Consider the following 12705-nt stretch of genomic DNA (forward strand, 5'->3'; position numbering starts at 1 on the left):
AGCCACCAGTATGTACAAGCAGAAGCAGTAGGAAGCAATAAATGGAGGGGCAGGGTGGATTTTGCTGGTAACTAAACTCGTATAGTATATAGCAGTGGTTCTCAACCTTTTACGGCCGTGACCCCCCAAAATAATCCTACTTAAACTGGGGACCCCCCTCCCTATGCACGTACTAAATATTGGAAATAGCAGATCGACAAGCTCACAACGCCTCGCGTTGCCATCTTTGCCTCTTTTATTTCACAATTTGGCCAATGTTTGACCAGTTTTTATGGTATAGTTTGATGATTACTTTTGATGCAGTAATGTTTTTTTTTTTCTGTCTTTTTTTTTTAGGTAGTAAAAAGGTCTTAAAAGTCCTTAAATTGTCACTTCACTGTCATATGGGACCCCCCCCCCCCCCCTAGTAACCCCCAAGAACTGAGTGATGGGGTTATTAGTCAGGATACTGGTGGTCATGGGGTTGGTGATATGACAGGAACACCAGGATCCTGGTGAAAAAGACTGAGTGATTCAGCAGAGTGACTCAACCACAGAGGACAATGTCACAGCCCACCTCTACAATGCCACCAGGATGGTAGAATCTGACAGTACTGTCATGCAGCACAGCCATTTCTCATCTGTGGGTGTAGACTGTGTGTGCGCGTGCGTGCGTGCAAGCCATTAGAGTTACACCTGTGCTTTTTTGGACAGACTGGCGACATAGAGTGCATTCACTTATCCTCACTTAACCTACATCCCTACATTTTAATAATGTATGATGATAAAGCACTCATACAGTGCCACAGATGGCAAATAGACACAGATATGAGACAGACACAGCCATGTTGTGTTTATTCGTGATGATGCCGCAAATGTGGGAAGTGGGACAATAATTATGACAGTGTACACACTCATTTGCGGGACAGAGGAACATGTCATCACCCTCTGTTGTTGAATTGCTCTTTCTCAAGGAGTTCATTCACTCACTCACCTGAACCTTTCAGACAGTAGAAAGCCACCAGACACTGTAATACTATTAATAACAAGGGTGACCTAGAGGTGTGCATAATTGCGGCATGAAATGTTGGGAGATAAATTGTCAGTTTACATCATTATCTGAGATTATCTAGGAAATGTAATGCAGTGAATTGAAATGGCTTGAGACAAACTTTCAAATGCAATCAGTCTTCAAAGATGAGTAGTTCAAAATGTATGTACAACAATGTGTTTACTTTAGTTTTATTCTTTTCGCCTGGCTGGCAGCAAGGAGTTTCACCAGGACACCTGCAGCGGTTCATGCTATCTCCCCCAGATCCCCTCACTGATGAACAGCCACTCTGACCAAACAGAAGGGGTCACTAGTGCAGATGACATGGACATGTTTTCTTGCTGGCTTCCCACCAACAACACAAAGTGCCTAGCCAAGCTAGACGCATCACTGTCAGGAACAACAAAGGGCCAGTGGTGGAAAGTAACTAAGTACACTTACTCAAATAGTACAAGTACAATTTTTTGGTATTTTTACTTTACTGGAGTATTTCCAGTTTTCAGTACTTTTACTGTTACTCCACTACAATTATTAGAACACTTTAGTTACTAGTTACTTTGCAGATATAAATCATTATACATTAACCACTTCAGCCCTATTTTATACATAGGCTATTTGAAAATAGACGATCTAAATAACTACTCAATAACTGACCTTCTTGACCTTGAGCTTGGACCACCAAATGTTATATCAGATATTAATTTACAGATCTAATATATATTAATTTTCATTGCCGACACAGTATATAGAGTCATTGCAGACAGAGTGACATACATTGTATATCAATAGTTTCACCGTCACTCCATGGCTCAACTAATAAAAACATCAGACATTTAGGTCAGCAAAGGGTTAAACAACAGTACAAGACATGGAAAGATTTGATTAACAACAGGCCCCTTCTTCTTAGCATTCAGAGCAGCTGTGTCTTTGTTTACAGAAGAGCAGAACTGACTAACTTTGCAATTCAAATGGTAGTTTTGTGTAATGAAAGCAGTGTGTGTCATTTGCTGCCATACATATGTATCGCCCACCCGACAGGGACCTGATGGATGCTATTGAGCATCTCCTTCACATCTCTTTCTGGTGAATGCTAAGTGATTTTTGATAGATGGAAAACATTATGCTAGATGTTTGTCACTAATTGGTTATACTGTATTGCTCCAACCACTTAAGCCCTATATACCACACACACACGCACGCACGCACGCGCGCACACACACACACACACACACACACACACACACACACACACACACACACACACACACACACACACACACACACACACACACACACACACACACACACACACACACACACACACACACACACACACACACACACAGCCATGCATGTGCACAGATGAAGAACTTTGGAGCCTTGTAGAGTCTCTCCATTTAAAGCTTGAGCTAAGGTTACCTGCACAAAGACAGCCTTTCTACGACCCATATGCCCAACCCCTGCTCTAGATGTCCCCTCCCACACACACATACATAAAATAAATAAAGCCATACACGCTCAAATACATGACTACTTGTCTATGCCCCTCGCCACACATGCAGCCAGCACACACTGCCACACAGCCAATGGAGTGCAGGGTAAAGTGCACTCCACACACACACACACACACACACACACACACACACACACACACACACACACACACACACACACACACACACACACACACACACACACACACACACACACACACACACACACACACACACACACACACACACACACACCCCCACACATCATACGGCCAGTGCATTCTGTCTCACAGAGGCCCTGTTTCTGACAGTGTCGGTGGGTCATGGGGTTAAAGCCCTATCATGTTACACACAAGGTCTGGTTGAAACAAAAGGCTGAATGGAGACTGGCTCAACAGGCTGCCGCCTCGCCAAACCTCACCACGTCTGATCACATGGGGGAGGGATGCAAATCAATCTATTGTTACACCCAAAGCTTACAACTTACTCATCACTGACATTTTAACACAATCTATGCAGCGGCTTCAGAATGGAAACGAGAGCCAATTGTCTGACGAGCAGATCCAGAACGTTTGGCGTGCTCACTTTTCTGTTGCCGTGTGTTAGCATGTTGTGTAGTTTCAAACTGTTGTAGGCCACAAGAGACAATCTTCTTGAGTTTAAATTAGATGTTAGAGAACAATGTTTTGTCTTCCCTCCTTCTTGGCTGACGCAGTGTCTGTTCTGTTTAATTAGGAGCAGGTTGAGGTGGCTGCCAAAGATTTATTTAATTTGCTAGTGATGTGAATGGGGCATGTATTCACACCAGTATGTGTGAGCACATGCACATTTGAGAATACATCTGCTCTCACACAAACACACCCACTCGTATACCACCTCTCTAAGTTCTCTTGGAGTCTAGCGGAACTAATGGAGTGTATTACTCATGCTGGTGTTGTACGAGGGACGTTTCGTCAAGGCTTTACAGTTCATCAACATTAGTGTGGTTTAAACTTTAACGACCCCCAGAGAGACTCTCATTCAGATGCAAGAACTCTTTGTGCTCCCTTTTCTCTTAAGTTACACTAATGTCCCGGGAACTGAGCTATGGTCATTGAAATGTTTTGACTTGAGTTGGAAATGAGTTTAGAAATTACAGTCACTCCCCAGACACACACACACACACACACACACACACACACACACACACACACACACACACACACACACACACACACACACACACACACACACACACACACACACACACACACACACACACACACACACACACACACACACACACACACACACACACCACTATTTCCTTGCAGCTTTGTTTCAGAAAGCAAAGCATTCTGAAGACAAAGGTAAAGGAATAGGATTGTTGTTCTTTCTTGGTGGTACCCTTTCCTTTCAGGGAAAACCTAACTCAGATGTAATAGCTTTGAGAGGGAATTTACAGACAGAAAATGTGCTTCAAATGGGCCAACTAAATAAGAGACCACTCCAAATTTTGTGTTCAGCGTCTCTGCGTGTATGGTAACTGAATTTTCATTCGACTGTGAATTTTCATTCGACTAAGTAGCCTGACATGACATGTCATTCGACTGTCATGCTACTTAATGTAGCACAGATTAGTTGATCAACTACTAAACCAAATCTTATTTAACCACATGTCCCTATATTCGGGGTCATGTCACATATTCAGCAAAAAGAAATGGCAAAGAGAAGGGAGGGGACTAAGAACATCAGTCAATGAAGTATAATAGATTTTAAAGTTGTTAAAGAGGAAAAGTATTAAAAAAAAACACTGTGGTCATCTCTATCCTCTTGATATAGGTCCAGCTGGATGGCAAATACAGTGCTAGTACTTTAAAGATGATGCGATGCGAGGGTGTGAACTGGCCGAACTCCTGGATCGCCGCCCCCCACTCCTTCCTGTCCAGCATCAGGGTCCAGAGCTCTGCAGTGTTGCTGGCTCCGCTGTCACACAGCAGTGCGTCCATTGTATAGGTGGTGTGTTCCCCTCCTATAGCTGTGCCTCCTACAGTGCCAGTGAGTTCGCCATCAGAAGACACAGTGGCCGGCCAGCTAGCCTCATCATTCTCTCTCTGACCTGTCTGTGACCCGTAGGAGGCCCCCGTAGAGGGACAAGTTTCTGATGTGATCCTCCCATGTGGCATCAAGTGTCATTTGTAACATTCTTGTGTAGACAACATCCAGGGCCTTTTCCTGCTGTACTGTGAGCGTCCATGACTCGGTCCCGTGCAGCACTGATTCTACTCTAGCCACGAACAGCCACCTCTTGAGGTTATCTCCCATCTTAGATTTCCACACTCTCCTCATCCTGTACAAGGCATTCCAGGCAAGTGCCCTCCGGACCTTCAGATCTTGTTCCATCGAGGCAGTCCAGACATTTGAGGTTCTCGACTTCCTCAAGCACCGTCCTGCTGACAGTAGCAATGGCTCTGTCCTCTGTGTTGAATGCCATTACTTTTGTTTTCTTGGCATTGGGCGTGAGGCCGATCTTCCTGCACTGCATTTTTACTGCCAGAAGTAGATCCCTTCCTTACTCTTTTGTGTCGGAGATTAGGGCAATATCATCTGCGGAGTCACGGTCGAGGATTGTGACGTGATGTACTCCCTGAACCTTTTTTAAAGTAGATGCAGGTTATCACTGCTGACAGGTTCAGCACTCTGATGCTTTCCAGTTTCCTCTTCAGTGCCACTATCTGAAGTGTTGTGTGCATGGGGCGAAAGCTATTCTGTGAGTTTCTCAGCAGAAGGTCGATGATTTAGGATCATCTGGTTAACTGTCTTAATGGTGACTATTGAGCTCAAGCTTATGCCCTGGTAGCTTGGTAGTTAAAGAACTTATTCCCCTAAATATTGAGTTTTATATTTGCATTACTTTAGATAAACTGTTTTGTTGTTTTGACCAGGTGTCATTTCTAGACAGACAGACAGACAGACAGACAGACAGACAGACAGACATTGAATACTTTTATTGGCATTTGTTTGCATTGACTTTTTACAGGGGCCAGTTACGAATTGCAGCCTCCTGTAAGTGCTCTTTTAAAGCGATTTTGAAGGAGAATAGGGATTTACAGTCCTTTATGACTGTTGGTAGGGCGTTCCACATTTTGGTGGCATAGCAACAGAACAGATTTAATCCCTTGTTTGAGACAAACCTGGGTTGAACGTGATTGTGGATGTTATTGACGTTTTGGAAGTAGTTTGACAGGTACATGGGTGTCTTTGTGGTGTGGTGTACAGTATCTTGTAGACCAGGCCCATTGCAAGTTGCTGTACTCTGTGACTTTGGATGAGTGCTCCTGTTAGAGTCCTCAATGTATTCTTACTGACCAGTGAGGAGAACCTGTACAAAAATCTTGTTCTTTGGTTGACTTTTTTGATTAGTTTAGTTGCCATTTTATCACTGGAAAGATTTGCCTCTAAAATGCAACCCAGGTAGGTCATTTCATCTTTTCTTGTGATAACATTGTCACCCACTTTTACTGTGAAGCCATTGGCCTTGCCGAGGTTAATTTTGGACCCAAAGAGAATAGATTCAGTTTTACCCAGTTATAATGTTTTTGAGTGAGTTTGTTATCAGCGAGCCAGGTGCAGATTCTACCGAGTTCAGAGCTAAGTAACTTGCAACTTGTCCCTGTCCGAGACCAGCAGAGCCAAGTCATCCGCGTACAAGAACAAAATGCAGTCACAAGCTGATGTCATGTCGTCCGTCAGACAGACAGACAGACAGACAGACAGACAGAGCCCATTAGCATTGTGTCTCAGTGCTGCGTGGACACCAGATGGACAAATGAAAGCGCACACACATACATACACATACACATAGAGGCATGCACCCCACCCCCTACTCCTGCTCTGTGGAAGGAGCCTGGTCTCCACGGTGACCAAAGACAAAACAGAGGCCTCGCTGGCTACGGGAGCAGCTGCCCTTGAGAGAGAGAGAGAAAGAGAGAGAGAGAGAGAGAGAGAGAGAGAGAGAGAGGTGGGGGGGGAGTGGAAAAAGGGTGAATGAGAGGTAGGAGACAGGGCAGAGGGTGGGAACTAGAAGGAGAGAGAGAGAGAGAGAGAGAGAGCACATGCAGTGAAAGAGCTGTGGAGAAAGTAGAAGGGAGGGAGGCCTGTACTGGGAGGGAGGGGGGAAAGAGGAGGAGAGACACACAAACTCCCTCAAAACACAGGAGTTACTCACACAGTGGTGGAAAGTGAACTTCAGTGAAACAGACGCAGAGCAGGAGGAGAGTACAAAGAGGCACTGCTTTGCTTCTATACAGCCCTACACACAAGCCTACAGACAAGCCTGCCAGTGATCGACTGAGAAAGGAAAAACACAGACCATCATTTGTCATTAGCCTGTTGTCTGTGCCCGAATTGGAGCTCGCTAATTAAATGAGAGAGTCAAGAACCACAAGAAAACAACTGGGATAGAACGAGGGGGAGGGTGCCAGGCAGCGAGAAGGAGGAGAGATCTTTGAAACATCACGTACATACAGGGTTGTCTGACTTGAGTTTTGTCTCTTTGCTGGAGAAAACGGAACAATTAAGCAGCTCCAGTGACTTCACTTTATGTAAACTTGGACGCATACCCTCCACAGGTAAGAGAGCCTCTTGAATGTTTACTCACTCAGTATGTTTAATGCAAATGATGTCATTCAACTGATGACATCATTATAATGCAGGGACACGAGTTGACACTGGTCACTGGACACTGGACACTGTAAGGCTTACAGTATGTCCTGTGTCAATGTTATTTAAATTGTCTGGACGTGTTGAACACGTTTTATAGCTGTTAAAGAGGTCAACACTACATATTATTAAACAATGGAATGGATACATAAAGCATATCATAATGGCCCAGCAGGCTAGAGCTACAAAAAGAGCTAAATATGTATAGTAGGCTAATGACATGATGGGCTTTAACAGACAATATTACAACAGCCTTTATTCTACTCCATCTCCCAGACAAAGAAGTCATTCTTCTCTTTAATGACATTTAAATGGTATATTTGAGTTCCTTGCTCTGTTCTGCCTCCTGTTTAACATGATCTGGTAGCGTGGTGGAGGCACAAAGAAAAGCAGAAATTGCAGTGGGGGGGGGGGGGGGGGGGGGCAGCAACAGAAAGAAAACAACAGAGGTCAGGTAACCCTGGGACAGCTGGGGAGGCTCTCCTTGAACATGAGTCCCAAACGTGTGACCGTGTAGCTATGCACATGTATGAAATATGCACAAATAAACAAAAATATTGGCCTGGTCCCTGAGCCGGATCCTGTACAGATGTAAGTATCAGTAATGACAGGGAAATTCCAAACAACTGTGTTGATGTGGCATTAAAGTATTGCATCTTGAATAATGCATGTCGATAATGAGCTTTTTCACTCAGTCCTGCCCCCTCTGCCCCAATCACTTCTGAGTTTCACAACAACAGGGGAAAAAACTGTGTCTTGCCACTTGCCAGTTTGGTGTCTGAGAAACATCCTGTTTTACTGGAAATTAACACTGATCTTCTCACTGGTATAAAATCTTGGCTGATAGCACCGTCTCTTGTATCTGCCTACGATAAGCAGCCCCCTCACAGCTGTCTGGAGATGATGACAGGCCCTGCTCTGAAATACCAAGGCCTGAAATAGTCTCTGGCATGTTTATAATTAAACCGAATGGACAGGACGGTGCTCCTTCACTGTATACAGGTCCAGATACTGTACACGCAGACTCTGGCAGAGAGAGAGAGAGATGTGTGCAGGCTGTCCACAAATCAAGCATGCATAAACTGAATTCATGAAGTCGTCACATGACGTCACTGACTTTCTTTACCAGTTATTTATGGTGAGCGATGAAGTATAATTTTGCCTACACGCACATGGGCGCACAACATACATCAGCACACGTGCAAAGACACATGCTACATAACGCCACACACATGTACTGTACATGCACACAGGAAGTAAATGAGTGGGTTAATTAGAGGTAGTGATGTACTATAATGAGCAAGTGCTCCAAAAGACATATCATTTTAAGGCTCTGGGGCATATATGCACACACCAGCTTTGAAGAGTAATTGCAGTGTACGCGGACCAAATTGCACAGTGGCTTCAGAAGGACAGGGTGGAGCTGGAGATAAATATAACTAATTCATTTCTATGATGGGAGGATCTCTTCAAATTACTATACACGTGTGCCAGGCCAGCTTCATTTGAGCTAACGTGTTCACACAGTAAGGTCCCCTGTGTTCATTTATCTGTGTGTAACTCTGAGAGTGTTTAAATGAAACCAAACCAATTTACACACTCTCATAGTTAAGTGTCTTTGGGATTTTGTTTTATCCAGGGACACTGACCCTGCCACGAGTCTCTCTCTCTCCTCGTGAGGCCAGCCCCTGACCATCAGGATGGAGGTGAAGGAGGAGGTGATGGACATCCTCCAGAAGGTGTGGACCAAACTACAGGGTCTCCCCCAGGCCAGCTCACTCGAGCTGGGGGCCTTTGCTGTACTCATCCTCTTTGTTGGTGAGTATTCCACAGGGGTGGAAAGTAACTCATTACAAAGTACTATTGTTTACTGTCACTGAGGAGATTAGTCATGTAGTACATTGAAAAACGGAACACTGAATGTGTTCCCAAAGCAGTGATACTTCAGTAGATGTTTGAGAAAGTTTTGTGCTCGACTGCTTTTGGAAAGGTAGTAATTACAGAGCGTATACTGTTATCCTGGTATGGCTCAATTGGGAGAATGTTCTACTTAAGTTAGCTCTGAACCTCATTTAAGTGAAGAGCATCACTGAATTGGGGAGTGATTGGTTGGTAGGATGAATTTATTGAAATGGTTATGGTCAGGATGCCACACTGGCCCTTCCAGTGACAGTGACCATATGTAACTAAGTAACTGTTACTTAGAGTAGTAGCTACATTTGTACTTCTACTTGAGTTATAATAGTGAAATAAAAGAGACGACCTGTATACACAAAAACACACTGACAAAAATAAGAGATCTACAAGCTCGCAATGGGCTATTGTTGGTGTGCGACTCTGTCGTATGATAGTAAAGTATAAATCAGGTTTTAACAGTCACAAAATAGTCTGACCTATCTTCCATTATGCCCCCTCCCTTCTTGCCTACCAAACCCCTCTACCCCGAACCCCTTCTCTCCTTCCATGCAGTCACGTTTTTGTTCCTGATCGTGTTGTCCTGTGTCCACTGCTGCTGCTGTGGAAAGCCCCAGTACCAGGGCTCCAGAGTGCAGCCGCTACAGCCCGTCTGAAGATGAGACAAAGAACCGATTCCTCTACTGTAAATACATACCACAAGCATCCTTCCTTCAATCCTTCAGATGTGGACCCAAGTGATATGACCAGTTTAGTGAGAGCAGAGCTGCATAAGGCAACATTCTCCCTTCTCCTCCAGATGAACGTTAGATCTGTGATCCCTTTGTGGAAAAGGGGTAAAGAAAAGATGCACAAAGGAAAGCACCCAGGGATATTTACAGGCTATTTCTACTACTGGGGTGGAGACTGGAGACACAGAGAAACAGAGGCCGTAGTGGACACAGCCTCGGGAAACAGCAGAGTGGTACAATCCATCAAGATTCATTTAAAGGGCAGGACAATGACACACTGTGCTGCAGCTTTTTTCCAAGAGCAAAACGCACTGTGCTTCCAGAGGACAGATGGATGAAACAATGGGAAGGTCAACTTAATAATGTGACTCAGCTGGCTAGTACTGATCCGCTGAGTTTGTAACCGGTTGATCAGTTGGCTGTGGTGTATATGAAGAATATAAAATGCTCCCTGTGTGCTCCGTCAAGTTGAACATGTGGAAAATAGACTGAAATTCCAACTTGTTTATGTGTGCCAATGTTTTCCAGTGAAAATGTCTCAAAGAAAAGGTGAGAGTGCGCCATCTGCTGGCGTGATAAGTACTTAACCATTTTATAAAGTTTGCCAGTGGCTAATTGTATAGCACAATGATCAGTGTTTCCTATAAGTGAAGGGTTTGCCATGACAATATCGTAGAACTGTGGCCATCAGTGGCACTACACAGTAAAATCCTCAGCGATATATTAACTCTGAGAGTGTCCATTTGATTCACACTCAAGATTTTACAGTGTACTGATGGTTTGCATCTACAATGTTATTTAAACAGTGTTGGACTATAATGTTGTTCGTAGTTGTTACTCAAAAACAACATTCTGATTCATTATGAAAATAATTAAATCTGTGATGTCAAATATCTTCTTTTTTTTCCTTTTTTACATTAAACAGTTTTTTGCTTGATGTTATTATCAGTGTAAAATTTGTTTTCACACCCAAATGTTGGAAGGACTTTCTCGCCACAATTCTGTCCACTTAATGTCAGGTCAGTAAGTAGTTTTTATCAAAAACAAATCAGTAAAGAGACTGAACCAACAGAACCGTTGTATACATACCTTATCACTAGGCCTCTCCTTTGACTCAAGCAGCAAATATTATGAGTAAACATTAACCAGAAAAGTCTGTTTCTCCTGCACTACCTCAAACAAACCATTTAGTTTCACTCTGTCTGAAAACACCAAATTGGAAATACAAGCATCGGCAGGGTTTGGATTTGAATAGACATAGTATAATGGACTGAGTGGCGGTACCTCAAACAAGGTTACCAGATATTCTGAAATTCTGGCTGTATTCAAACCAACATAGGGCTGGTTCTGGATCAGGAAGTGAACTAAGAAGAGCTAACCCTAACCCTCAACCATTGTAACAGATTACATCAACTGAGCAGGGCTCACTGAGCAGTCTAGGTGAACACTTTGCACAAAAACAACCTGGGAAATGGCCAGTACAGAAAGGTGAGTTTTTCAAATGGGATTGTGTTTTCAACACCCATAGTAATGTTGTAACTTCTGTCTGCCGATACCTGCATGACATCTGCAGTCGTGCCTATATGAAAACAAAAGTAAACTATTTAATTGCCAAACTAGACGTATCATCACTAGATAATGAATCCTTTCTAACATCTCGTCTACCTCTTTCAACTGTGTGCTGGATTAAATTATAATTTGTCAAAAGTTTAACAAGATGATGATGTTGATTGTATACGTTTGTAATGATGACAAATAGAATGAGCTTGTTCAGTGGGCATTGGTGGTTACTAGTCTAACAGTAGTCCTTTGAAAATTGAAACCTATATGATCGCTTGTCAATCTCCACAGTGTTCCACATCGCCCAGACACTGCAGACCCACCTGAACAATGGACACAGTGGATCCTGCTTCGTCTGCAGCATGAGCCGTGGGCATTGGGCGGCATGGTGGTCATAGGATTATTTGTGCTGGTGGCTCTTTCTCTGGGCATCTTTGCTCTGCTGTATGGATGTTGCTGTGCCCCAAGAGAGAAGCAGAAGCAGAAGATAAAACAGATGAAGAACAATGTGATTTAGATGTGTGCATGCAAAGCAAAACAGCATGATGACTGAATCATTACTTTGAATGAATCATGAATTTGGCAGCACCTGTCTTGTGAGAAGATATAATGCCTATTTTGAATTTAATATTCTATAGTATTTGCCTACTTTCAAAGCCAGAGCAGCCAGAGCAGCTTTCCCTCTTTATTTGGTGGAATTTAGACTTGCAATTTGTCAATTGTATTTCTCAAAACTTTTGTAAAGTCAAGGATGAACAAGGTCCTGTAATAAAACAATTGTTAAAAAATAATTTGTTAACATTTATTGTTTTTGTCAGTTCTCTAAGGACAATGTTTTAAGTGACACTACTTTTATTTCCTAATTCTACCACTTTTTGGTGAAGATGGTTAAGCTTTACCAAAACTAGCAGCACACCCATCTAGTCCATCATCAATACAAATATATATATGAATGAATGAGAGAGAGAGAGAGAGAGAGAGAGAGAGAGAGAGAGAGAGAGAGAGAGAGAGAGAGAGAGAGAGAGAGAGAGATAGAGAGAGTATAGCAGCATCCAATTGGAAAAACTGCAATCAGACACTGACACAGCATCCTCAAATGATCAATAATGTAATATGTATTGTATGTATGTATGTATGTATGTATGTATGTATGTGTATGTGTATTCACATGTATCTCTTATCAATCAGAACTTGTTTTTACCTGAAACTTTTTCTTGACTCCTCCTGTAAACCTGTAAACATTTACAAATTTACCCCAGGGGCATGATATGGTATC

This window comes from Gymnoscopelus microlampas (assembly GCF_963454915.1).
Source record: "Gymnoscopelus microlampas genome assembly, chromosome: 14".
In the NCBI taxonomy this organism is placed as follows: domain Eukaryota; kingdom Metazoa; phylum Chordata; class Actinopteri; order Myctophiformes; family Myctophidae; genus Gymnoscopelus; species Gymnoscopelus microlampas.